Genomic DNA, 25,763 nt, shown 5'->3' with positions numbered 1-25,763 from the left:
GACACTGCAGCAACCAGGTGCGTTTCTCGGAGGAAGGCAATATGGGCCTGGTGCCGGTGTAGTTGGGATATTATTCTATGCCTTTTTTTGTATAGATCCCATACCCCGTACATTCCAGGTTAGCAGATAATATTGCTTCATCACTGATGCCATCTATATATCTGTAAGATTGAATACACACCCAGGCGCGGCGCACCTGCAAACAACCTCCCCTCCCCAGCAATAGTGGTGACATAATCAAACATATTAAAAAACTTTTTCCCAAATTCTTGGTCCAGTGATTGTGAGTCATTTGACCAACCTGTAAACGGTTAATATTTCAAACATTAAGAACCAGGTGCATGTGCTATAGGGGTGCAAAAGCAAAACCAGCAAGGCGTGTTGTAGTGGCTCCGTTCAGTCCAGAGAGAGATCAAGGATTTCCCAGCCTCCAGGCCACGAACCGGCACCAAGTAAGAATAGATAGTATTTCAGTGCTATCCTGAGGTGCCTATCACAGTTTGTCAGGGGGGACGGTGTAGGAATAATGATAAGCCCATGGCGGAGCTGGCGTAGTGAGACGACACAGAGGTCCACAGAGTTGGGGGAAAACTCTGTGGAACTCCGCTACGCTCCACCACCCGCATCCACAAAAAACAGTTAAAGGGGGGGCGTGGCCAAGATGGCGGTGTGAGCGGACATGCTCTGCCGAGCTCCCGCCGCCGGCCGCCGTATTCTAGCATTAATATAGCACCTTTCCCGGCCCGAGTGGTTTCCTGGAGTGCCCGGAACCGACATTACTGTGGCAGTGGCACTAACAGTCGGCGCTGAAGACCGACGGCGCCCAATTCCCGCCGGTCCCACCCGGTATTGCAGCGGCCGTTGGGGCCTGGTGAGAGCGGAGCGGCGAGAGCGAGGCCGTGGTGGGCGGAGCCCGGAGGCCGCCTCAGAGGCACTACAAGCAGGCGGCTGTGGTGACGGCGGGTCCGACCCGCGCGGCGGTGCGTGAGGCCTCCCGCAACTCCCTAGCGGAGGCTTCTGCGGACCTGCTGTCACTCCCGGACAACGGAGCTGCCCCGGCCCTGAGCGCTACCCAGGCTGCCGGTGACCACCAGCGGAGCGAGCAGCAGCGTCTGGAGAGACCGGCTGGCGGTCCGAGGTGAGGTGCAAGGGGTGGACAAACAGCCTCCCAGCGGCTGACGAGACAGACCCGGCGGAGCGGGGACAGCGGGGGAGGAACAGTGGTAGGGCCGGACCCCTCCCACGCTGCGGGGCACCTACATTCACCCTCGGCCCCGGCAGTGATTGGAATTCACGGGTGGTCACCATTTTGTAGGACGCAGCGCCACGACTTGGACAGCGCCTTATCCTGGCCCTTCGCTCCCCTCCTCTACAGCCCTGATACCACTGCACTGCGCCCGCAGAGGACAGGTGCGGGGCCATACACCGGTCCACACTGTGAAACAGGCGACGAGCAGCGGAGGCCCGACCTGCCCAGAGGTCAATAGCAGGTGGTTGGAGGCCGAATAGGGATCCCACATGGGTGTTGTGACCGAGGGGACCCCTGCGCCTGGAACTTCTTCTGCCCACTCAGTGACTCGCTGCCTCGTGACCACCCGGGCTCCTCGGTGATAACCCGCCATTTTGTGACTAGGCCCGGTCCTGCCCCTTGCCCTCCCATACGACTCACTAGTCCTTGGGCCGCCTGCGTGCTTGGCACTGTAGGACCTTGGCGCGCTCGAGGTTATGGGACTCGCAGGCCGCCGTCACTAGTGGCGGCTGATCGGTGCGCTGGGGAGAGCCTAAAGGGGACATGTCCACCGGGAGAACCCGGAAAGATTGCACCGTAAAGGAGCTCTTCACCCCAAGCACGATGGGGAAACGTACGGACGCCACAACGACTGGCCACCGGGTAGGCACCGAGAAGAAGGCCTCAGACTCTCCGTCCTTGAGAAAGACAGATCCCGAGGGCCCTGTCACGCGGTCCTTTTTGGAGTCCCTCTTTACCGGTCTACGAGAGGACATCTACGCCCTAAAGAAGGAACTCCAGGAGGAAATAAAGGAGGTACGCCGCGATACCGACGCCATTGGAGAGAGAGTGGCGGATTTGGAGACAAAAAGCGACGAGCGGGATGCGGAGCTGGAGGCACTGCGGCAAGAGTTAGTACGCATACATGACCAGCAGGTAGACCTCCAAACTCACGCTGAGGACTTGGAGAACCGCTCCCGGCGGCACAACATCAGGTTTAGGGGAGTGAAGCAGTCCCCTGACATGGAAGATCTTTTTCAATTCACTCAGGGACTGCTCAACCACATTCTGGGCCGGCCGGCGGACTCCCCCCTGAGACTGGACAGGGCCCATCGGACGGGCCCGCCTAGAGCTAATGCGGCCCACCCAGCGGACATTCTGGTCTGTGTGCAGGACTTTAGAACAAAAGAAGAGATCCTTAACAAGGCGCGCCAGATGGCACCGGTCACCTTTGGCACACATTCCCCGACTCTGTATCAAGACCTCGCGGCCCTTACCTTGGAGAAGCGACGCACCTTTCGGCCAGTCACGGCGGAATTACGAAAGCGCAATATCTCCTACAGTTGGGGGCACCCCTTCCGCCTGGTGTTCAAGCTAGGCAACAACCTTCACCAACTGCGCTCCCTCAGGGAGGCCTGCAGCCTCCTGGGCATTGAGGAACCGACGGTGGACGAAGGCCCCACGGGGGAAGGTGCTGCCAGTGAGGACACGGCCGGGCGATGGAAGCAGCAACGACGTCGCCGCAGACCGAGGCGCCCCGCAGCGACGGAGATCGAGGAAGGTCAACGAGCGGCAGTGGAAACCGTAGCACAGGGTTTGGTGAAACCAGACAGCGGCTGACCTCCAGACCGATGGAGTTCTGGCCCAGATGGGTACGATGAGGCCGGGACCGTTTGAGCCGGCGGCGGGAGCGGAGGCTTTGGACTCCGCACACTTTCCCAGCTGAACCCTAACATTTCATCTACGACGGTAGATGGGGGAAAGATCTGTTCAACAACACCGTTGCCATTACCTACACACCGAGGATATACCTTACCACGGGTCCAGTGGACTACTAACTGGACCTGGGACTATGTTTGATCGAAATCTTTTTATGGTTGGGACGAAGGGATGGGGGGCGGGCTGGGAGGGGGGTGTTGCGAATGTTTGGGTTGGGGGGGAGTTGAGAGGGGGGAGGGAGGGGAGGGCTCTCCTTGTCCAGGGGGTTTTGACCTTACAGATGGGGTCGGCGAACACACCTGCGCCGAGCGAGGTATTGTCCTACAACTCACGCCTGCGGCCCAGGGGCTGGGCTTAGCTCCTTCCATACTGCGCCCGCCATGACACGCCACTTGACTATACTTTCACTTAATGTGTGGGGCCTCAACAACCCAGTCAAGCGCAAGGCGATACTGTCCTTCTTGGAACACTCGAAAGCTGACATTTGCCTCCTACAAGAGACACACCTCGTATCTAAAGACCAACACAGACTTAAGTCGCGCTCCTTCCCTTGGCAGTTTTTCTCCTCCACTCAGAAAAAGGTGGCCGGGGTAGCAATATTAGTAGCCAAGTCCTTTAATGGGAGGATTACACAGAAAGAGGCTGAGATCAAGGGGCGGCTTCTCCTCCACAGTTTTCAGGTAGCGGGCCAAACATTACTGGTGGGCTCTATTTACGCGCCGAACGAAGGCCAGGAAAGGTTCTTACACACAGCACTAGAGGCGGCCACGGCCACCGCGCACTCACACTTACTACTTGGTGGAGATCTCAACCTGGTGTTCCACAACACAGCAGACCGCTCAGGTCAGAGGCTCGGACAGGTGGGGGCACTTTCGACATCGGGACACACACATATTGCAGATCTAGGCCTCACTGACCTATGGAGACACTCCCATCCACATACGACGGCTTACACACACTATTCAGCGGCCCGCAAGACCTACGCAAGGTTGGACTACTTTTTGTGCTCCTCCCAGCTGACGGCACAGGCTAAGGATGTGGAGATACTTCCGGCCTTACTGTCTGACCATTCACCAGTGGTGGCGACTTTTCAAGTGGCGCCCACGCCGACACCTCAGCGACACTGGAGGCTTCGGGACGGGCTTCTGCAGGTCCCAGACACACAAGACAGGCTCAAAGCCGCGATCACTCAATTCTTGACACACAATGCGAATGGAGACACGACTAAAACCACTCAGTGGCGGCACTCAAGGCGGTCCTCCGCGGTGAAATCATATAAATCGCCGCCGCTAACAATAGGGAAAGAGCGCTGAAGAGAGCCGAACTCAACCAATGGGTGGCTGAACTGGAGCAGATGCACCAGCGCACCGGGGCCGTGCGGGCGTGGCGCCAGTTGTGCACCAAAAGGAAGATGCTGGCTGCCCTAGACCAAGATGTGGCTGAATACGCCGCCATGCGCCTCAAGCACGCATACTACACCGGGGGTGACCACTGTGGGAAACTCTTAGCGAGTAGGTTACGGGCACAGACTCAGAGGCAGCAGGTACGCTCCCTCCAATCCGCTCGAGGCACCCAGATCACGGAGGACGCGGCCATAGCGGCGGCCTTCGGTAACTTTTACGCCACCCTCTATGATGCAGACTGCCTCGACCCGAAAGCCGAAATGGACTATCTGCGAGGCGCGGCGCTCCCCGCCCTAAACCAGGTGCAAGCAGACTTCCTGGATCGGCCCATAGGCCTAGAGGAGGTCATTTTGGCGATATCCCGCCTTAAAGTGGGGAAATCCCCAGGACCGGATGGCTATACAGCGGCCTTCTATAAGACATTTTGCCCACAGGTTGCCCCTATCCTGCGTGACCTGTTCAACACCTTTGATCAGCCCGGCGCCATCTCTCCTGATTTGCTCGAGGCGGCCATCTCGGTGATCCCCAAGCCCGGACGTGACCCAACTGACTGCCGCTCCTACCGGCCTATCTCTCTGCTAAACATAGATCTGAAGCTTTACACCGGCATCCTCGCAAGTCGCCTAGTGCCGTACATGCAGCAATTAGTGGAGCCTGACCAGTCGGGCTTCATCCCACAAAGGCAGACCAGCGACAACACCCGGCGGGTCCTCCACCTCATCGAGGCCGGTTCACGTACGAGACCAGGCTGTATGCTTCTCACTATCGATGCAGAAAAAGCATTTGACAGGGTGCACTGGCCTTACCTTGACCAAGTACTGTGGCACTTCGGGTTCGGAGAAACCCTCCGACACCGCATATTTAACTGTTACCGCCGCCCCAATGCAGCAGTGCGAGTTAATGGCCATACATCCCCGAGATTTGACATTGGCAGAGGCACCCGACAGGGCTGCCCACTCTCCCCCCTCCTGTTCGCACTCTATGTGGCGCCGATGGCGCAGAGAGTGCGACACCACAAACTTATCTCCGGCATTCCCTTTGGCGGAGACACGCACAAAATTAGTTTGTACGCGGACGATGTCCTATTGTCCCTCACCAATCCGAAGCAGTCACTGCAAGCACTCTTTGCGGAACTCCATGCCTTCGCACTGGCGTCGGGCTTCAAAATTAATGAGGCGAAATCGGAGGCACTGAATATCTCGTTGCTGCCAGAAACCCTGGAAGAGGTCAAAGCGGAGTTCAAAGTGCAGTGGTCTGACACCTCCATCTCCTATCTGGGCGTCCTCCTGACCCCGACGGTGCAAGACACCGCGAAGACCAACTACGAGACGCTCACGAAGAAACTCCGAGAGCAGTTACGGCATTGGAAACCCCTCACGCTGTCCTGGCTGGGTCGGATCGCGGCTGTTAAAACGACGTTGCTGCCCCAGATTCTATACTTGTTCAAGACGCTTCCCTTGAGGCCACCGACCGGGTGGATTCAGAAAACCCAATCGGAGTTAACACGGTTTATCTGGAACGGCTGACGCCTGCGGTTTAAGCACACTATTGCTACTCTGCCCCCTGATCACGGTGGGGTTGGTATACCCGATCTCAAGATATACTTTCAAGCGGCAAAACTGCGCACGCTAGTAGAGTGGCATCAACTTGAGTCGGGTAAACACTGGCTCTTTCAGGACCAGGCAGTGGCCGGTCGCCCACTGCAGGGTATCCCATTCCTCCCACGATGTCATAGACCCCCCAACCTCTATGCCTCTAAAATCATGAGCACAGTCCTCGAGGTGTGGGACAGGGTGTCCGTGGCTAAAGGACTGACCTACTTTCCCTCACAGATGACCCCGATATTCGATAACCCAGACTTCACGCCGGGCCTGGACACTAGGGCATACGCAGCATGGAGAGCGACTCCCTTCAGAGATGTGGGACACATGTTTGACCTCAAGGGTATCCTCCGGTTCCACAAAGTGAAAGAGGACTATGGCATTGCCGAGACGAATCGCCTACAACACCTGCAAGTGCGACACTGGGTTCTTCACCCCTCAATTCAGCCGGGAGCCCAACGACACCTCACGCCTTATGAGAAGTGGCTGCTGACCCGCACATCAGACAAAAAACTAATCTGAGATCTCTACCAAGAATTACTCCACACTAACGTTCACACATACAACGCAGGAAGGGCTAGATGGGAGAGAGACCTAGGGCGACAACTCACATTGAAGGAATGGGAAGGGGTTTACTACAGAGCCAGACATTCAGCACACCACACGGGTCTCACTGAGACATTAACCAAAGTCGCCACATACTGGTATCATACACCCGAGAGGTTGCATCGGTGGGATCCCCAGGTTAGCGACCGCTGCTGGAGGGGTTGCGGGGAACTGGGGACACTAAAACACTTGTTGTGGGGCTGTGACAGGCTCCGCTCATACTAGACTCCTATTCTGGATCTAATAGACTCCCACCTGGACACGCAGCTACCTCGATTCCCAGCCTACATCATACTGGGCCTCCCTAACGCTCTCATGTACCCCCTGAAATCATGGAGGGGGAAACTGATCGCACTGGCCCTGGGGGCGGCAGTTCAGAACATAGTAGCCCACTGGAGGGCCGTCCAAGCCCCGCAACAACTGGGTTGGTTGCATCGTCTCTGGGCAATCCTGGGTATGGAGAAGCTGTCGCTAGCCTCAGCAGGGAAAGGAGCGGACTTTGCAGCACTATGGCAGCCCTTCCTCACCCTGCTGACTGGGGAATTCAGGGAGGTGAGCTGCCCCCGTTATCTATGCCCAGACGTGGGTCCCAGGCACTCCACACCACTGGAGTCAAGCTAGCCGGGCTGATGAGAGGTGTTACCTCGAAGCCGGTCCGGTCCTCGGATGCTTGATTCCGTTCTGGGAAGGACATGGCTTTTGTAGTTCGGACTGGACTGTTCCCATGGGGCACAGGGTCAGAGCTGATTTGCATATCGCCATTGTCTAACCCAGGGTGGTGTGGAGTGCAAAAAAACGATGGATTTGGGCCCAGATCTTTGGACTGGGATGAATGTGTGACATTGATCCACATTCGGTCCATCACCTGTTTTGTTTGCAATTGCCGCCCTAAGTGCGCTGGGGATGCCCAGACGTGGGTCCCAGGCACTCCACACCACTGGAGTCAAGCTAGCCGGGATGATGAGAGGTGTTACCTCAAAACCGGTCCGGTCCTCGGATGCTTGATTCCGTTCTGGGAAGGACATGGCTTTTGTAGTTCGGACTGGACTGTTCCCATGGGGCACAGGGTCAGAGCTGATTTGCATATCGCCATTGTCTAACCCAGGGTGGTGTGGAGTGCAAAAAAACGATGGATTTGGGCCCAGATCTTTGGACTGGGATAAATGTGTGACATTGATCCACATTCGGTCCATCACCTGTTTTGTTTGCAATTGCCGCCCTAAATGCGCTGGGGATGCCCAGACGTGGGTCCCAGGCACTCCACACCACTGGAGTCAAGCTAGCCGGGCTGATGAGAGGTGTTACCTCGAAACCGGTCCGGTCCTCGGATGCTTGATTCCGTACTGGGAAGGACATGGCTTTTGTAGTTCGGACTGGACTGTTCCCATGGGGCACAGGGTCAGAGCTGATTTGCATATCGCCATTGTCCAGGGTGGTGTGGAGTGCAAAAAAACGATGGATTTGGGCCCAGATCTTTGGACTGGGATGAATGTGTGACATTGATCCACATTCGGTCCATCACCTGTTTTGTTTGCAATTGCCGCCCTAAGTGCGCTGGGGATGCCCAGACGTGGGTCCCAGGCACTCCACACCACTGGAGTCAAGCTAGCCGGGCTGATGAGAGGTGTTACCTCAAAACCGGTCCGGTCTTTGGATGCTTGATTCCGTTCTGGGAAGGACATGGCTTTTGTAGTTCGGACTGGACTGTTCCCATGGGGCACAGGGTCAGAGCTGATTTGCATATCGCCATTGTCTAACCCAGGGTGGTGTGGAGTGCAAAAAAACGATGGATTTGGGCCCAGATCTTTGGACTGGGATAAATGTGTGACATTGATCCACATTCGGTCCATCACCTGTTTTGTTTGCAATTGCCGCCCTAAATGCGCTGGGGATGCCCAGACGTGGGTCCCAGGCACTCCACACCACTGGAGTCAAGCTAGCCGGGCTGATGAGAGGTGTTACCTCGAAACCGGTCCGGTCCTCGGATGCTTGATTCCGTTCTGGGAAGGACATGGCTTTTGTAGTTCGGACTGGACTGTTCCCATGGGGCACAGGGTCAGAGCTGATTTGCATATCGCCATTGTCTAACCCAGGGTGGTGTGGAGTGCAAAAAAACGATGGATTTGGGCCCAGATCTTTGCACTGGGATGAATGTGTGACATTGATCCACATTCGGTCCATCACCTGTTTTGTTTGCAATTGCCCCCGTTATCTACGGCTGCTGCGCCTTGCAGAGACCCCACTCCCGGAGCCCAAGACATGCACTCACAAGCGCAGAGGCCCAGCACGTTCAGCGCCGACTGGCTCGTAGAGAGTCAGTGATGACCTACTGCCCCATGCTTAACTAATGGACAAGGAGAGGGGATGGAGAGGGGGGGGGCCCAGGGGTTGTTTTACGTCCTGAGTTGGGGATTCCTGTTCGGTCTCGCATTATTATTGGCTCCGCTTGCACCTCTATAGCACCTCTTTTGACGCGGCCGGCCCAGATGGGTTGTAGGCGGCTTGCTGTGTTAACTATCTAGGCCCCGGTGGCGGCACGTTGGGTGCCAGCAGTGACTCTGCCCTAGGCCGCCTCCTATCGAAGCCGGCGCTGATGATGTTGAGAGGTGCATTGCGCTTATTTTCTGCTCAATAAAAAGATTTAATACTAAAAAACAGTTAAAGATTAATTTAAAATTAAATATTAACACATTTACCTGTCCTGCGGCATCCCTGGGCTGCCCTACTCCTCCACGCTGTTGCTCTCCTACATGGGGTTCATCTTGAGAGAACTGCACATGTGAGCGCACACCCATTTGCAGTTCTCGCAAGACGTCTTGTGAGAAGTGCGCATGCGCACGCACGCGTGCATTCGCATTTCTCCCAAGATGTACCCGATGTAGGAGAGTGAGAGAGACAGCGAGGAGGAGGAGGGCAGCCCGGGGACGCCGCAGGACAGGTAAGTGTGTTATTATTTAATTATAAAGTATTCTTTAACTGTTTTTCAAGGGGCGGGCTGGCTAACTCTGCTGCGCTGCGAAGTCGAAGTTTAGCCCTATACCCCGCATTCTCAGATGAGCGGTAGTGGGCAAAGCTCTGCACACTCCGCTGGCAGAGCAGAGTATTTGCCCAGGGTTAATAATGATAGGTCACAGCTAGTCCCAGCCTGTGGGAACATTTGTGCATTTGAGTATTCACAAAGTATACTTAACATGAGGGTATATATTATTTGTGTAGGGCACCATAGTGTACATTGAGCTTTGCCTAATATTTGTGGTGAGGTCCTCCCCTATAATTCATATGCGGTTTGTGGAGTGACTGTAGAAAACAACATCACACTTCCCACTGTATCCAAGTCAAAGGCACTATTTTGGGATGACCTCAAGCTGATAAATGGATGCGGTGTGTGCAGTGTGGTCACAGAGCAAATAGCTGCCAGTTGTCCCTCCGGTACCTACTGGGGAATGGGGGTCCCTGCGTCTCCACTGTCCCCCTGCAGTTACCTCTGCCTCTTCTTTATCCTGTGCTTTACTCTCGATGGTGCCGCTGCTGCCCATTCCCATCTCCAGGAATCTGGGAATTGTTGGTGCGGTCAGTCAAGGACATGTACCGGGGTGTCAAACAAATGTGCCTGTTGATTTTGAGGTACTTTGAGTCTGGCTAGGAAGAGGAGGGCATATGTGAGGCCCTCATATCGAGGCTGCCTCTTGGCTTCCCGAAAGGTAGCTCAACTCTGCTGGACAGCAACTGTATAATTAAAAAAAAGAGAGACCCTCCCTTTGCTGGACAGCAACTGTATAATTCAAAAAACGAGAGACCCTCACTTTGTCAACTAGGATAGGTGCTCGGTCTCTGGCTACCTGCAACAGGGCATCTTGAGCTTGATAATTAAGGATCTTGACCATGATTATCCTTGGAGGAACACCAGGGATGGGTTTCTTGGTAAGGAACCTGTGATCCCTCACAAACACCCTGCTTTCTGAAAACCATCCCTCCATAAACTGGGTGGCCTGAGTTCCCTCCTTGCCCTCTGGAAATTCAATGATGCAAACATTATTACAGCAAGCGCTCCTCTCCACATACTTTGCCCGGTCCTGTAGAAGTTTCACTTGACACTGCTGTTGGGCCACTTGCGTAGTGAGTTGTTCATGACTTGGAGTCAATGTAAAGAGCGTCAGTTTTTTCACTTTGACCCTGGAGGATAATTTGCAACGGTCATCTTTTAAACAGGCTCATATCCATGGTGATGACCCCCAGTCATCACCTGATGCAATTTTCCCTTATTTCCTGCAGGATTTGGTCCAGTTTATCCAGTTGGGTTGCTGCTCTGGAAGAGGCCACATCGGTGTCTGCAGTCTTGCCTGGGTAACTATTCATAGCAGGTGACGGGGAGCGAGAAAGCAAAACTGACCAGCCAGTTTTGGTCCTAGTGCTACCCATGATTGTCGGCTACCAACCCCTAGTAAGATACTTAGCTCTCATAGGTCTGTGGTCTCCCTATAACACTCTGTGCCCCCCTAGATGAACCACTATTCCACCGCAACAGTGTTGTAATCAGAGGGCCCCTCGGGGATGCCCCCCCCACAGTCTTTGCGCTTTCTATTCCACTTGTGATCTCAAATAGAGACCTGCAGTTCCAGTCTGTTCAGGATCCCACTTTAGGGGTGCTAGGGCTCCTGCTCCAGACAATCGCATTCAGATAGTATATATTGGTCCGCCTGCCCCCAACTGGGCCACTTTATCTTTTTTGTTTGTGCTTGCTAATCGCTCTGGCTACGCCCCTCTTCTGGGCCCACTACCGCTATGTTCCAACGGCTCCCTCAATGCTCTCCCCACTCAACAGTACCTACATCAGGGAGGATTTCCAATGGTGAGCATGGGGAAGGAAAGCAGACGCAACGACAAGCAGTGAGGGACTGCCAGTGAAATGTACGGGCTACCTGCTCTTCCTGCTGTCTACTTACAGGGGCTCCTCTACTTCTCAGGCAGCAGCAGGGACCAAGCCCCGGGCTTCTATGCTGCATGGGTAGTGTAGCCAGTTGGGTGCTTACTGTCTCAAGGCCCAGGCAGCGTGCCTTGTCAGGGTGATTATCTGGAGTCCTCGACCATGTCACTCCACCAGGCAGGTTCGGCTCCCTGGGGGATCAGGAGCTTGGCGTGCGTGGCTCTCCCAGGGAGCAGCAGCCCATCAGGGAACTCAGCCCACATCTTGTTGTCACAGTGTGGGACTACAGTACCTGTACTGCTCCAAGGTTAGGCCAGGGGAAGGAAGGCAGTGGAGGTGACAAGCAATAGGGGACCACCAGGGCACAGTTCAAGCCACCTCCTACTTGGCAGTCTGCTTCTAGGGGCTCTCCCTCATCTCTCAGGCTGTCACAGGGACAGGGCACAATGTCTCAATGGCACTCAGATTGTGTAGTATGGTGGACCCATGTCGTCTCAAGGCCCAGGCAGCGCGCCTTGTCGGATGCTCCACCAGGGGCCCTCTCCCACGTTGTGTCACCAGTCGGGCTTGGCTCCCCATGGGATTAGTAGCCCGCTGTATGTGCGATTCTCCCTGGGGCCAACCACTTGTTAGGGATTCCCACCCACCATCTTGCTTTTTTTCAATTGAGGCAGCAAACACCAACCTCGTCAGTGCCCAGGCAGCGTGCCTTCTGGCCCCGCTCACCGTGTCAGCTGTTCATGGCCAGCAGCAGAGGTCCCAGAGACCCCAGCATTCCTACTGAGAGACAATCAGGCACAGACCCATGGGGTCAGCCGGCACCTGCCATTTTGGAGCTTATTTGGGCAATCGACCAGCTCCTCCCGGGAGTCACAGCTGCACCCCTTGGCCCAACAGCAATGTGTCACTGCTTTTTTGCTCATCCCTCGGTGCCGCCGCTTTAAGTTTGGCTCTCGATGGCACCACTCCAGGTAATTAGGGGAACATTATGGGGCCCGGACGCAGGAGCTCCCTGGCTACACATATGCCATGCTCAGGTGTTGGCCACGCCCCCCTGGGCTCTGGTCTCTTGATACTAAGAGGTTACATTCTCTTGCAATCTTTCCCCAATTATGCATCTGGCCTACTCATTCTTTGGACAGCCTATGTTGATGTTAGTGTCTCTGTCACCCCCACTAACCTTTTCAGGCAATGGGCCTCCAAAATGGACCTCACAATCCTACATGTTATGTACCATGTACAGGCACACATGCATTCCAGCAAACACATGCAAGTATCAAGCACTGTACGGCACTACAAGCAATTAACACATGGGTGAAGGGTGACTAAAGATGACAATAGAAAAACGTTAATTGAGTGGGCCTGTACGCACCAGCAGGTGACACAGATAAAAAACCTGCTCAAACTGCTGGTGTCTTGAGGAAGCTCCATACCATCCCAAAAACAGCAGCCGGACTCATCCTTGAACTCCCCAGACAGATGCACATCACACCTCACTTCAGGAAACTCCATTGGCTACCAGTCTCGAAGAGATGCCAGCTAAAGCTTCTCACTCACGCTTATAAGGCACTATACAATGGACAGGTGTACCTCAGAAAATAAGCGAATTTTCACCAACTTACCATGGAACTCTGTTCCTGAACCCTTCCCTAACACTTAATCATCGCATCTGCTGGGATAACAGCGAAGGCCGCTCCTTTTCCCACCTGGCAGCTAAGAACTTGAACACTCTTCTACTGCACCTCAGAGCATAACTGTCACTCCAACAGTTCAGCAAGAACCTCAAGACCTGGATGTTCAACCAATAGAACTGGCAGCATGATCCCGTAGAAGGACCCCACACTGCCTCCAGACACTCATGTGGAAGCAGCCACACTATACAAATCCTAATTGATTGCTTGATCACTGTGACACACATTACAGGTATGCTGTCACCACCTTGCCCATGTCAGTTGATTTCTGATATGGGCAGTAGTATTCTGACATTACGAAGGTAGCTTTTGGAGCACCTCTCCTGATCCCAGAGGACTGTATTTCCATGAGACAGGCCTAGGTTATGGTGCACATGCATGATCCATGTTCGCCCACGACCAAAAATCCGTACCATTGTTCCGGATATCAATAGAGCTTCGGTAACCAGGGGAGTGGTTAAGGTCCATCACCATGCAGGGGACTTTCCTGTACCAACAGATGCCTCTCTCAGAACAGACTACTCTGAATAAACTCCTAACCTGGAGGGGCTGGGCCATTGGATTGGCAAAACTGATGGAAGTGTTTTCATCAGTATTTCTTTGGTTCAATCCAGCTGTGTGTTGCTCTACAAAATCTAATCCTTGTAGTGAAATAGATAATCTCAATAAACTGGGATTTTATCCCTTCATTATCATCCACCACATCAATGGCTTATGATCCATTTTTACTATAAACCTAGTGCCAAACAAGTAAGGGTTGAACGTCTGCAAAGCACACCTTATTTCAAAGCAAAAACACTCTTTCTCTGTGGCTGTCAAGATCATTTCCTTGGGTAGTAACACTTTCTACTTTTGTCATCCAGTTGAGCTAACACAGCTCCAACTTCCTGGTCAGAGGCATTATTCTTTACAACAAAAGGCTGACAGCTGTCAGGCATTATCAGCACAGGTGCATTGCATAGTGCATTCTGCAGCTCCTCAGTCCAAATCACTTTCATGGGATGCTTCTCGGATGTCAACCCAGTGAATGGGGCAACTAAACTCCCATAGTTAAGCACAATGTTACTATAATACCTGTGAGTGCTAAAAAGGCCTTCAACTCAGACCGGATCGTAGGTGCCTCTCACTCCATTGCAGTCTGTATCTTGATATCCATCGGGCAAATCTGCCCATTCCTGACTTCATGCTGCAAGGAGACTGCAAAGGATTTCCCCACCTGATACTTGATGGTCAGTTTTGCCTTCTGCATTCTCAACAACACATATAGAAGTTGCCTCATGTTTTCCTGCATGAATTGCTAAATACCACAATGTCATCAAGGTATGCCACTCAGAACATCTACAGCATTTCATAAACATGGTTCACCATGCCCTGAAAAGTAGCAGAAGCATCTTACAATCCAAAGGGTCTTAACTTAAACTAATATAACCCCTCTGGCATAGAAAATGCAGTTCTTCTCCTTGGCATGTGTTGCTAAGGCAATTTACCAGAACGCACTTATCAAATAAAATTGAATGATTGTCAGGGATTCTTCCATACTATCACTTGGAGTCTGTTGGAAATTTGCCTTTCTAGCAGGGTCACCCCAAATTCTTTGGCTTCATGTGTTCAACCTCTTTTTATTTCCCCTTATAAACAAAGTCAAATTGCTTGTGCTCTTCCTGTTAAAGACAGTATAAATGGGAAGCATCTGATTGAATTATTTAATTTATTTGTAAGTCCCTAATATATGGTACCACATGCATCCTGGGCCTGTATATTAGTTGATAGAAGTAGACTGCAGCTTAAATTGTGCCACCCCATAAATTAGCACTATTAAATGTGTCTCCAGTCCTGCCCCTGCAGCCTGGGCATGCAGTTTAAAGTGGCATTTCAACCTGGCAAAATACACATTTTACAGGGCCTACACTACTATTCTGCTAGTCAGCCGGGCACCAATCCTAGTGGGAGAGAAGATGCCCCCGGAATTGGTTTGGAGTGAGCACAAAGGTGATTTTACTAATTAAATAGCTACACCTCTAGGTTGGCGCAGGGAGCCTTGTACAGGGGACGCAAGGTTTTGCCATATTGGGTTTAGGTAGAGTAGGGCACTGTGGGACAATTTACAATAAAACAAACACGAAGTGCTGCAAAAGTGGGTAGGGTCACCCCTGGAAACATTCACCCATTAGTTAGAGAGTGGCCAGGAGTTTCTCCCACCCGCAGGCTGGAACTGGGCATAAAAGTGGCATCCCCAGTACCCTCCTCAGACTGTTTCTGTACCTGTGAAAGAACAGAAGAGGACTGGACCTTCAGTGTGTGACTTGAGAAGAGCCTTCAAGACTGAACCTGCTCTGCCTCCTGCACCCAGGACAAAGAAGTGTTCCCCGAGAGTCATTAGGCTGACTTCCTGTTTGGGCTACAGGGATCCAATAAGCTCAAGAGACCTTTTTCCTGAATTCCTATCTCACCAGGTTCTAATTGGACGTGTCCAGAACGATGCTGCTAGTCTCTGATGGTGTGAGTCTTGACCCCGAAGTGCTGTCCTCCGTGTCCTACATGTTTGCCTGGTGTCATAGTGCACTCCTCCTAAAGTTTCTTGAAACCTGGGATTTGAAACATTTTGCCTACTTTTTGCTCTATGAATTGATGTGTTACTAATATATACTAGGGCACATAAATAAGCACCTTGGTAAAATATTGCTTTGCATTTGGCTAAAGCAGAGTGTAAACGCCTTGAGAGGCGATGGATAAAGAGATTTTTAAGTCAGGACAGATTGGAGTACCTTGAAAAACTGAAAAAAAATCATGGGCTTGTCAGATGGGCCAAGGCCACACACTACCAGGATAGAATTGGGGCAGCGGAAAATTCTACAAAATAACTATTTAAAATCTATAAGGAGATCTCCTCCCTTGCAGCTTCTGCCACGCCAACTGCGGGCTCAGCTGAGTCATGCAACCGTATTGCGGACTTTTTCTCAGAGAAAGTGGAGAAAATCTATTCCTCTTTACCTGAGACTGTAAAGATGGGCCCGGAATTTGTGGAACAGGTCGGAGGAGCTGGGGAAGACATGAGGCTGGATAGTATCACCATCCCCCCGGAGTTGCTCAGCAGAATTTATCTGAGCATCAAGTCTGGCTCGCCCAGAGATCCTGCCTCGCCTAAAGTGTTGGGTGAGGCAGGATCATCCTGCTAGATCTCTCAGCCGCCTTTGATACCTTCTGCCATCGCACTCTAATAACCCGCCTCCACAATGCTGGGATCCAAGGAAAAGCCCTGGACTGGATCATCTCTTTCCTCTCCGACAGAACCTAGAGAGTCCGCCTCCCTCCCTTCCGTGGCCACCAAGATCATCTGCGGCATACCCCAAGGCTCTTCGCTCAGCCCAAACCTCTTCAATATCTACATGAGCCCCCTCACCATCATCGCACGGAAACACAACCTCAACATCATCTCCTACGCCAATGACACCCAGCTGATAATCTCCCTCACCAAAGACCCAGCCACCGCCAAAATCAACCTCCAGGAAGGGATGAAAGACGTCGCGGAATGGATGAAGCTCAGCTGTCTGAAACTGAACTCAGACAAAACAGAGGTTCTCATCCTCGGACCATCAGCATCCACGTGGGACGACTCCTGGTGGCCCACAGCATTGGGCACCGCACCGACACCCACGGACCATGCACGCAACCTGGGATTCATCCTGGACTCCTCTCTCATGATGACCAAGCAAGTCAACGCCATCTCATCCTCATGCTTCAACACCCTGCGTATGCTCCAAAGGATCTTCAGGTGGATATCCACCGAGACCAGAAAGACAGTCACCCAGGCCCTCGTCACCAGCCGACTGGACTGCGGGAACGTCCTATATGCAGGAACCACAGCCAAACTTCAGAAAAGACTCCTGCGCATACAGACGCATCCGCACGACTCGACATCCCTCGCCACAACCACATATCTGCCCACCTGAGAGACCTGCACTGGCTCCCCATCAGCAAAAGGATCACATTCAGACTCCTCACTCACTCACACAAAGCGCTCCACTACATGGGCCCCGAATACCTCAACAACCGCCTCACATTCTACACTCCAACCCGCCAGCTCTGCTCCACTAGCCTTGCCCTCACCACCGTCCCACGGATTCACAGAACCACCACCGGAGGAATATCATTATCCTACCTAGCTGCCAAGACGTGGAACTCCCTACCCGCCCACCTACGACTGACCGAGGAGCATCTCACCTTCAGGAAACACCTCAAAACCTGGCTATTCGAGCAGTAGCATCACCCCCCCCCCCTCCCTTCAGTGCCTTGAGACTCTCACGGGTGAGTAGCGTGCTCTATAAATGTTCTAATTGATTGATTGATTATTGCCATCCTTGAGCCCTATATAAGGCATCTCATGGAGGTATCTTTTAGAACGCATACGGTGCCTGGTAGTGGAAGGGAACAGTTTTGAGAGTTGAGGTGTATGGGAGAAGTGGCGTTTGCTATGGCGCCTAGAGAGGAACGTTTAGCGTTCGCGTTCATGAGATCTAGTGAGACTCTCTTTTCCATCAGATCGATACTCTGATTTATTACCTCATGGGTCCGTGAGATGAATAGGTCAATGGGACCCGTTATTTGAGCTACCTCCTGTGCATGTTTGGATTTAGTCTTTGTGATGCTCCTGGTTTTTGGTGGCATGATGTTAATTTGCTGCTGGTTCAGTGATGAAAGAGAGGTGGCCCGGTCCGGTCTCTATCGGGCACTAACGGGCAACAACGGGCCCGCCCTTGGCCCGGGCTTGGCCCGGACTTCGCCCCGCGCGCGTCCCGCGATGCGTGGTCCAGGTAGTGCTTTTGAGGAGTGAGAAGTTTTTGGAGGCGGGGCACTGGAAGGGGGCGCGGCTCTCACGGGAAGAGGACCAGCTGGAGATGGTGTATGCTGGTCCTCGCAGTCCCGGGGCCGGCGCCTCGTCCTCCTCTGCGGCCTCGCGATGGTCTCAGGCTCTCAGCAGCACTTGGGCGATATGCAGCTACTCCAGTAGCGAGAACGGCAGGTACAGAGCTTCACAAGGTCCGTTGACAGAAAGTTTGCTCCACGAGTGGCACCCGCGAAGCGGTTGCAGCGAGAAGTTGTAGCGCTTCACTGAGGGCGGGGCACTGGAAGGGGGCGCGGCTCTCACGGGAAGAGGACCAGCTGGAGATGGTGTATGCTGGTCCTCGCAGTCCTGGGGCCGGTGCCTCGTCCTCCTCTGCGGCCTCGCGATGGTCTCAGGCTCTCAGCAGCACTTGGGCGATATGCAGCTACTCCAGTAGCGAGAACGGCAGGTACAGAGCTTCACAAGGTCCGTTGACAGAAAGTTTGCTCCACGAGTGGCACCCGCGAAGCGGGTGCCGCGAGAAGTTGTAGCGCTTCACTGAGGGCGGGGCACTGGAAGGGGGCGCGGCTCTCACGGGAAGAGGACCAGCTGGAGATGGTGTATGCTGGTCCTCGCAGTCCCGGGGCCGGCGCCTCATCCTCCTCTGCGGCCTCGCGATGGTCTCAGGCTCTCAGCAGCACTTGGGCGATATGCAGCTACTCCAGTAGCGAGAACGGCAGGTACAGAGCTTCACAAGGTCTGTTGCCAGAAAGTTTGCTCCAGTATTTGCTCCAGTATATGCTAATAGTTTATTTGTATATCCGTTAAATATCACCGGGGGGATATTTGGGTTCTCAAGTATTTTCTGGATGAGGGGATCGATATATAAAGAGAACAAAATAGGGGAGCAGGGACAGCCCTGACGTGTCCCTCTCTTTATAGAGAATATATTTGACTTTTCCCCCATAGCCACGACTCTCGCAATCGGGTCCATATACATGGCTCTAAGTGCCATGATGACTTTCTCCCCAAATCCTCTACCTGCCAATATCCCCCAGAGAAAGCCCCAATCAGCACGATCAAAAGCTTTCTCTGCGTCCAGCAGGATCATGGCAACCTCCCCCCCCCCGTGGCAGTCTGGGCGTCAAAAAGGCGTATAGCTCTGCATGTATGGTCAGTTGTCCCCCGGCCAGGGACAAACCCATGCTGCCATGGGGAGACGAGATCGCCAATGATCCTGCCCAACCGCTTGGCCCAGATCTTTGAGTAGAGCTTGGTATCAGCATTAATCAGGGATATCGGCCGATAGGAGCCCGGCTTCTCCGCTGGCTTGCCTTTCTTATGAAAAATTACAATATTCGTTTCCCTCCATGAATCGGGCACAACCCTGGAGTACAGGATTCCATTAAATAGATCAACTAACATTGGTACAATCTCACGCTCCAATGCTTTGTACATTTCCAGGGGTATCCCGTCTGGGCCAGCAGCTTTGCCTGGAGCTCATTCCCGCAGAGCAGACAACACTTCAGCAAAGGATATATCTTTATCGAGGTCCCTTCTAGTTATCTCATTCAAACAAGGACCGTTATCTGGGTAATTTTGCCCTTGCTTGTTCCCATTATTTCGAACATCATATAGTTCTTTATAAAAATTATGAAATACTTTTAAAACATCCTTAGTTTCTGTATATGTATTACCATTTTCGTCGATACGTGCAATGTGGTTTTTTGACTTTTCTTGCCTCAACCGAAGTGCAAGGGCTCTACCCGCTTGCTCTCCTGTTTCATACCTCTTTACTCTGGATGTTTGAAAATCCCTTATTGCCCTTTGTGTTACTTCCTTCTGTATATCCGCTTTGATAGTCAGCAAGACATTATGACTTTCATCACCATCTCATCCAGTGGCAATAACTGCGATATGTTGTGCTTCCGCGGTGGAAAGTTTACCCATAAGTTTCTCTACCTCCATCCCATCCTCCCTTCTGAGTCTTGAAGAACAACTGATCGTCTCACCTCTCAGCGTAGCTTTAAAAGCCTCCCAGACCCCATCCCGTGATGTACTGTACCTATTTGCTGCAAAGTATTCTTCTGCCCACTTATTCATTTGATCGACAAACCTAACATCTGCTAATATTCGTCTTTTAAAGGACCAAGAGGATTTAATTCTCTCCCCTCTTCCCAAGTCATAGATAAGCAACAGGGGGTTATGGTCAGAAAGCACTTCTGGGAGTTTGATGATCTCAACCTTCTCTTTTTCTGTGTTGGATATCAGGATATAATCTAATTTCGAATATTTCTGAGCTGGATTTGAGAAATATGTGTACCCTGGGTTCTGGGGTTCTTTTGTTTGCCATACATCTAACAGCCCGTGCGATCTAATGAGAGCCTGGACAGATCTAAAAACTCTGGGTTTTCGTCCTACATACGATGTGCCATTACCCCAGTCTGTGGAAATATTTAGGCCTCCTCTGACTACCAAGGGAGTAGGCCAACCGGCCAACTCTGTTTTCAAATATTCAAAAATTTCAGGATCATCATCATTTGACCCATAGATTACACAGATTGAAAAACCTAACTCCATCTCTGCGATTTACCATCTACCATTGCAGTCCATTCTCACTTCCCTGGCCTTGCCCAAGGCGGTTCTTGCTAGTATGGCAACTCCTCTAACCATTGATGACTGGATTGAACAAGCGACTACTTCGAAACCCCTTAAAAATAATAAATTCCTCTTAGCCCACGGAAGGTGGGTTTCCTGAAGGCATAGAATATCTATTCTGTTATACTTCACCAAGTATTCTAGCCGCTGTATTTTCTTCCAGTCATTTAAATCATCCACATTCAATGTACAGATTCTAATGCTCGTCATCTATTTGGAAACAGTTGCCTACGATGAAAAACATACTAGATATTTCTTTTAACCTTATTTGCTCTCTTTGATCTCTTTCCATATTGCAACATTTCCTTCTTTCCTTGATTTTCACCCCCGCACCCCCTCCCCTCCATCCTCCTCCCCCCCAGCAGCATCCCCCCCATCAACCCCCCATCCCCTCCCCTAACCCTCCACCCCCCAACCTCCCTACTCTGTGAGGCGCTCAGATCTGTCTGAGCGTGTGATGGATCGCGGTGCTTTCGATGAGAACTGCCATGACATACCAGCAGACCGTTACAAAACATTAGAGCTCAAAAAAGTACCGATTAACACAAAACATAAATTACTTTCAGTGACATCCAAGTGACAACCAATATACCCAGCACCCGGCTAACCAGCTAACCAGCCCATCGTCTTTAAACCAATAAGACAATAAGTAATTTCAGTCAATGTCTTATATTAATTTCCGAAGGAGTCTAAATACTCCTTTGCTTTGATCTCAGAGGAGAAAAACAATGCTCTCCATTCATTAATGATTTTTAGTTGCGCAGGGTTTATTAGGAATGCCTGCATCTTTTTGTCCTGAAAGGGTTTAATCAAGTTCCTTAAGCGCCAGCGTCTTTCTACCATCGTATGGCAGAAATCTGGTCTCATGAAGAAAGAGAACCCCTCGCCATCTCGTTTTGTGTTCGGTTTTGCTAAATCCGATATCGCTTGTCTTAGGTTAAAATTTCCCAGAAATATCAAAATCGCCCTGGGTTTATCCCCTGCTTTCGTGCCCCTTTTAACTCTGTAGGGTGTGCGATGAACTCTCTCTGATTCTCTTGACCAGTCCCAATCCTTAAGCTCTGGAAAAGCCTGCTCGAGGAGTTTTAACATGAATAACCTTATGTCCGACCCTTTTGATCCCTCTGGAATTCCCAGGACTCTCTGGTTGTTTCTACGGAGCCTGTTCTCCATCGCCTCAAGCTTCCATTGGATGTCAACAACCTGAGAGCTTTGAGCATTAACTTTCGCCACAGCCACCTCGACTTCTGCTTCTGTAAAGACAATCCTGTCCTCCAAATTTGATACTCTATCTCCTGTGTTGGTGCAGGCCTTAGATAGTTTCCTGACAACACCCCTCATTTTTCTCATAGCTGCCTGCGATTTGCGACTTTCTTGACATGTCTCCTCTCTGTGGGGTAAAATCTCTTGATGGATTGTCTCTAATAGAGATATCTGGGTTTCGAACTACGCCCACCCTTAATGTGGATCATGTAGTGTTTGTACCCTGACTAAACCCTCTAAAGAGATCCGTCTGGACCAAACACTAATCTGGACCAAAAAATCACACACAAATTGCAACACAAATGACTGCATTTATATGTTCACATGCCCCTGTAACAAACGCTACATAGGGATGACCACCAGGGCCATTAAGACTGGGATTATGGAACATTGCAGTGAGGTAAGTTGCTGAAAGTCCACAACCAGAATGAGTATTCACTACCTGGAAAAATAACACTTTCCAGATGACTTGTGCTGGACAGTACTGGAGGCAAACCCTCAGGTGTACAAAGACACACTCTTCTGTGAGGAACAGAAATGTATTTTCCTTTTGGCTACACACCACACTGGTGTAAGGATGACATCCCATAGGGTGAGGTAACCATTGTAACCACTTCCTCACCTCACTACATAGCAGGTTTATACTGTATCTCAATCCTCATGCACACATCCAGAGAGCCAAGCCAGCAGATAACACAATAGGTCTGGCTCTGCGTGTTAGCCTCCATGTCCTAGCGCCAGACTAAGCTTCTAGTTGTGCAGTACATGGACAGTTGTCTTCTTTAGCCCTCCTATGCACTCTTGCTACTAAGGGCCGTAATCCCCCAGTGTGTATCACCATGTTCACTGCTGCATGGATGTCACCTGACTATGGGTAGCTCACTCTCACGCGTGTTTCTCACTCTGCCCACTGTCATCAACCCGGAGTTGAGTCACACTTTGGTATAGAGTTCTTAGCGATATTCCACTACCAACATGATGGCTGCCATCGAACGCTCCTCTGACACCAACCTTTTTGGTATGGGATTTTGTGGCCACTCCCTAGCACAGCTGGCAACTACTAATATGACTCCTGTTATTGTGCAGACTGCCAACATGATTTCAGCCTCACCTTTTGAAGGCATTTCAACTGCGTGCCCCCTAGCTCTCAGACCATCCAGGACCCGCCATCACCCATTTACCCCACCTCCCCATGCTGTCATTAAATTCGGGAGAGACTCTTCCATCCCTAGATTTGACTATGCACTACTTCCAAGGTGGCTACATCCAAAAAGAGCAGTATTGGCTCTACCCAGCTACACAGGCGTTATTTCTATAGTATAAATATAGTCACACTCATCCTTCTGTTGGTTCTACTGTTCACAAACCATAAATTAACATGACAAAATATACATAAAAAGGGAGTGGTTAGGAAGTCCAAAAAAATGTGGAATGTAAATTTTAGTTAACTCAATACAATGTCCACCAAATTCTCATTCCAATCATGCAACTTCTTCTTTCAGGTCCAGTCAATGCACAAAAATTGCTTGGGAAGCCAAGTAAATACTATACCAAATTTGGATCATTCAAACACTGAGATTCTTCTCATAGATTTCAATGTAATGCAGGAGCCAAGGCAGGATATTTCAAAGCAAACTTATTCTTTATTCCTTACAAAATCCAACAGTAGCCAAGCCAACGAGTTTTGTCCCAAACAGGGACTTCATCAGTGATTAGAAAAAATATTTTTTCCTCTCTTTTAGTGATCTTTTTCTGGTTAGAGATAGCCTAAATAAATGCGGTTGTAGAGCAAATGTATCCCCAGAAGGACCTCCTACATTAGGCGGAATGGCGCCAAATCCTTTCTGCATGTTTTCTTATCATCTAGGTACCCGCCTCTGGATGTTGCAGTTTCACATCAACGTGACCTCTCCCACACCTGATCTGCTTTGGCCAATCTGCGCGGAGCTTTTTAAAAATTGCTCGCTACTCTCTCTGGTCACCTCTCACGTGGCAGAGCCAGCGGTAGATTGACAGCTAGACATGCTTGCAGCATACCATGAGTATACTATCTCCTCAGGGCCAGCCCCATTAGACCAGGCCCGATAACGCCACCTATCTCTGATGCTCCACAAATATTTGATCCTTTCCATATTGTCCCTCCAGGGTACTTGAATCACCAATGAACGTTCCTCTCTGCCATTCATTATTTGTGATGAAGTTTTCCCCATACATGATAAGACTTTTTTATTGGGAATGGGGGTTAAGTGTCTGTTTGTCAATGTGTGGTATATTTGTGAAAAAATGTTTATCAAAGGGTATTTCACACCTGCAACATAAGAGTGGTGACGACCTCAGCATGAGCTTCTCCCCAATGAACAGCATGCTATTGTTTATTCTGTTAATTTTCTTGCTTTATCTTCCTCTTTGTGTCGGGTTTTGTCCTGAAGGTATACTATATACTAGAGTGATGTTTTGAACAGTACAGTATAACTCAGAGACAGCTGTCACTGACCCACACACGTGTAGATTAGGATGCTGGTCCGTTATTGGGCAAGAAACATGTTGACCTTCTTTTAACACATCTCCTTGTGCTAGATTGGACCATTGCACCTATTTCTAGCCAGGCAATGTTTTAATCATAACAAGGGAACCAAGTTAATAAAATTGCTTTTTGTTTTCCTAGGTATTTTTACCTCACATCTACACCAGTCTAGTCACATCATCACATCCACGCTACTTCTCACTCTTCTCATCAGCAAAAAACAAAAAGAACTCTGGCAAGAGCCCCCTGCAGGGCCCGCTGGGCATTGCAGTGCTGGCCCAACAGTGAGCTGCCCGATGATGAAGCATGACACCCCTCGGAGTGTGTGAGAGCCTTTGTTCCTGATTGATCAGTTCCCCAGATCTGTCTCTACAGGTAGCTTCCAAACGTATCTTTGCCTCATCTGTCAGAAACTAAATACCATTCACTGTACATAGCCTGAATGGGTGTGAGTATGCTAAACCTGTATTCACCCCTAGTCCCTCTTATTTTTTTGTATACCATTCACAGGCACACTTCTATCTCAGCATGCTCATGTACGAATCCCAACTCTTTACAAAATCACCCTGCAGGCTACTGGTGAGTTAAGTACACAGCAGAGGAACTTTACATGAATGCGCCGGTAGCACCACTACTGTAACACAGTAGGCATTAAAAACTTAAAAGAGAGTCAAAGATCCTCTATTCAAAAGAAATAATTACAATAAAAAGAAAATATTACAAGCCCTACGGGTATTACGTTGAAGAAATCAAATCTAGAAATAATAGAACTCAGTGAGGTAAATAACAAGGGAAGACAGAGGGAACAGATCATAAATCAAGACTCCTTAAACAGAGATGAAATAATGCATTATGAATAAATAGTGGAACTTATGGTTATAACACCTTGAAGTCAAGTAAAAGAAAGAAGAGGCTAAAATGGCCTAAAAGCTGAAAAACTTTCCCACAGTGGTAGTATGAAAATAGCATTCCAGTCCAATAAGTCACAGCATTCCTCAGTACTTACAAAATTCAGGACCTTAGATCAGAATAATGTAAAGAAATAAGAAACAATGTGTTACACTAATCTGAGTGAGAACTATTGAAAACTGATTCTTATTTTTGTCATGGACTTCGTACCAACTAATTTTACATAAATGGACTATGGCATACTTAGACAAAAGAGCATAAGAGATGATGAGAAAAACGAAAGTACTTTCACATGACAAAAATTATTTCGTGGCAAACTTGATGAAGTAGAACCGATTCAGCTTGGTAAAGGTGAGAACCACCAAATACTCAGCCAGCAAGGGGAAATTGAAAGAGTTAATGCAGGTAACATCAC

This window comes from Lissotriton vulgaris, chromosome 6 (genome assembly GCF_964263255.1).
Source record: "Lissotriton vulgaris chromosome 6, aLisVul1.2, whole genome shotgun sequence".
NCBI classification, from domain to species: domain Eukaryota; kingdom Metazoa; phylum Chordata; class Amphibia; order Caudata; family Salamandridae; genus Lissotriton; species Lissotriton vulgaris.
The sequence above is the reverse complement of the archived record's forward strand: the minus strand, read 5'-3'. Positions refer to the sequence as shown.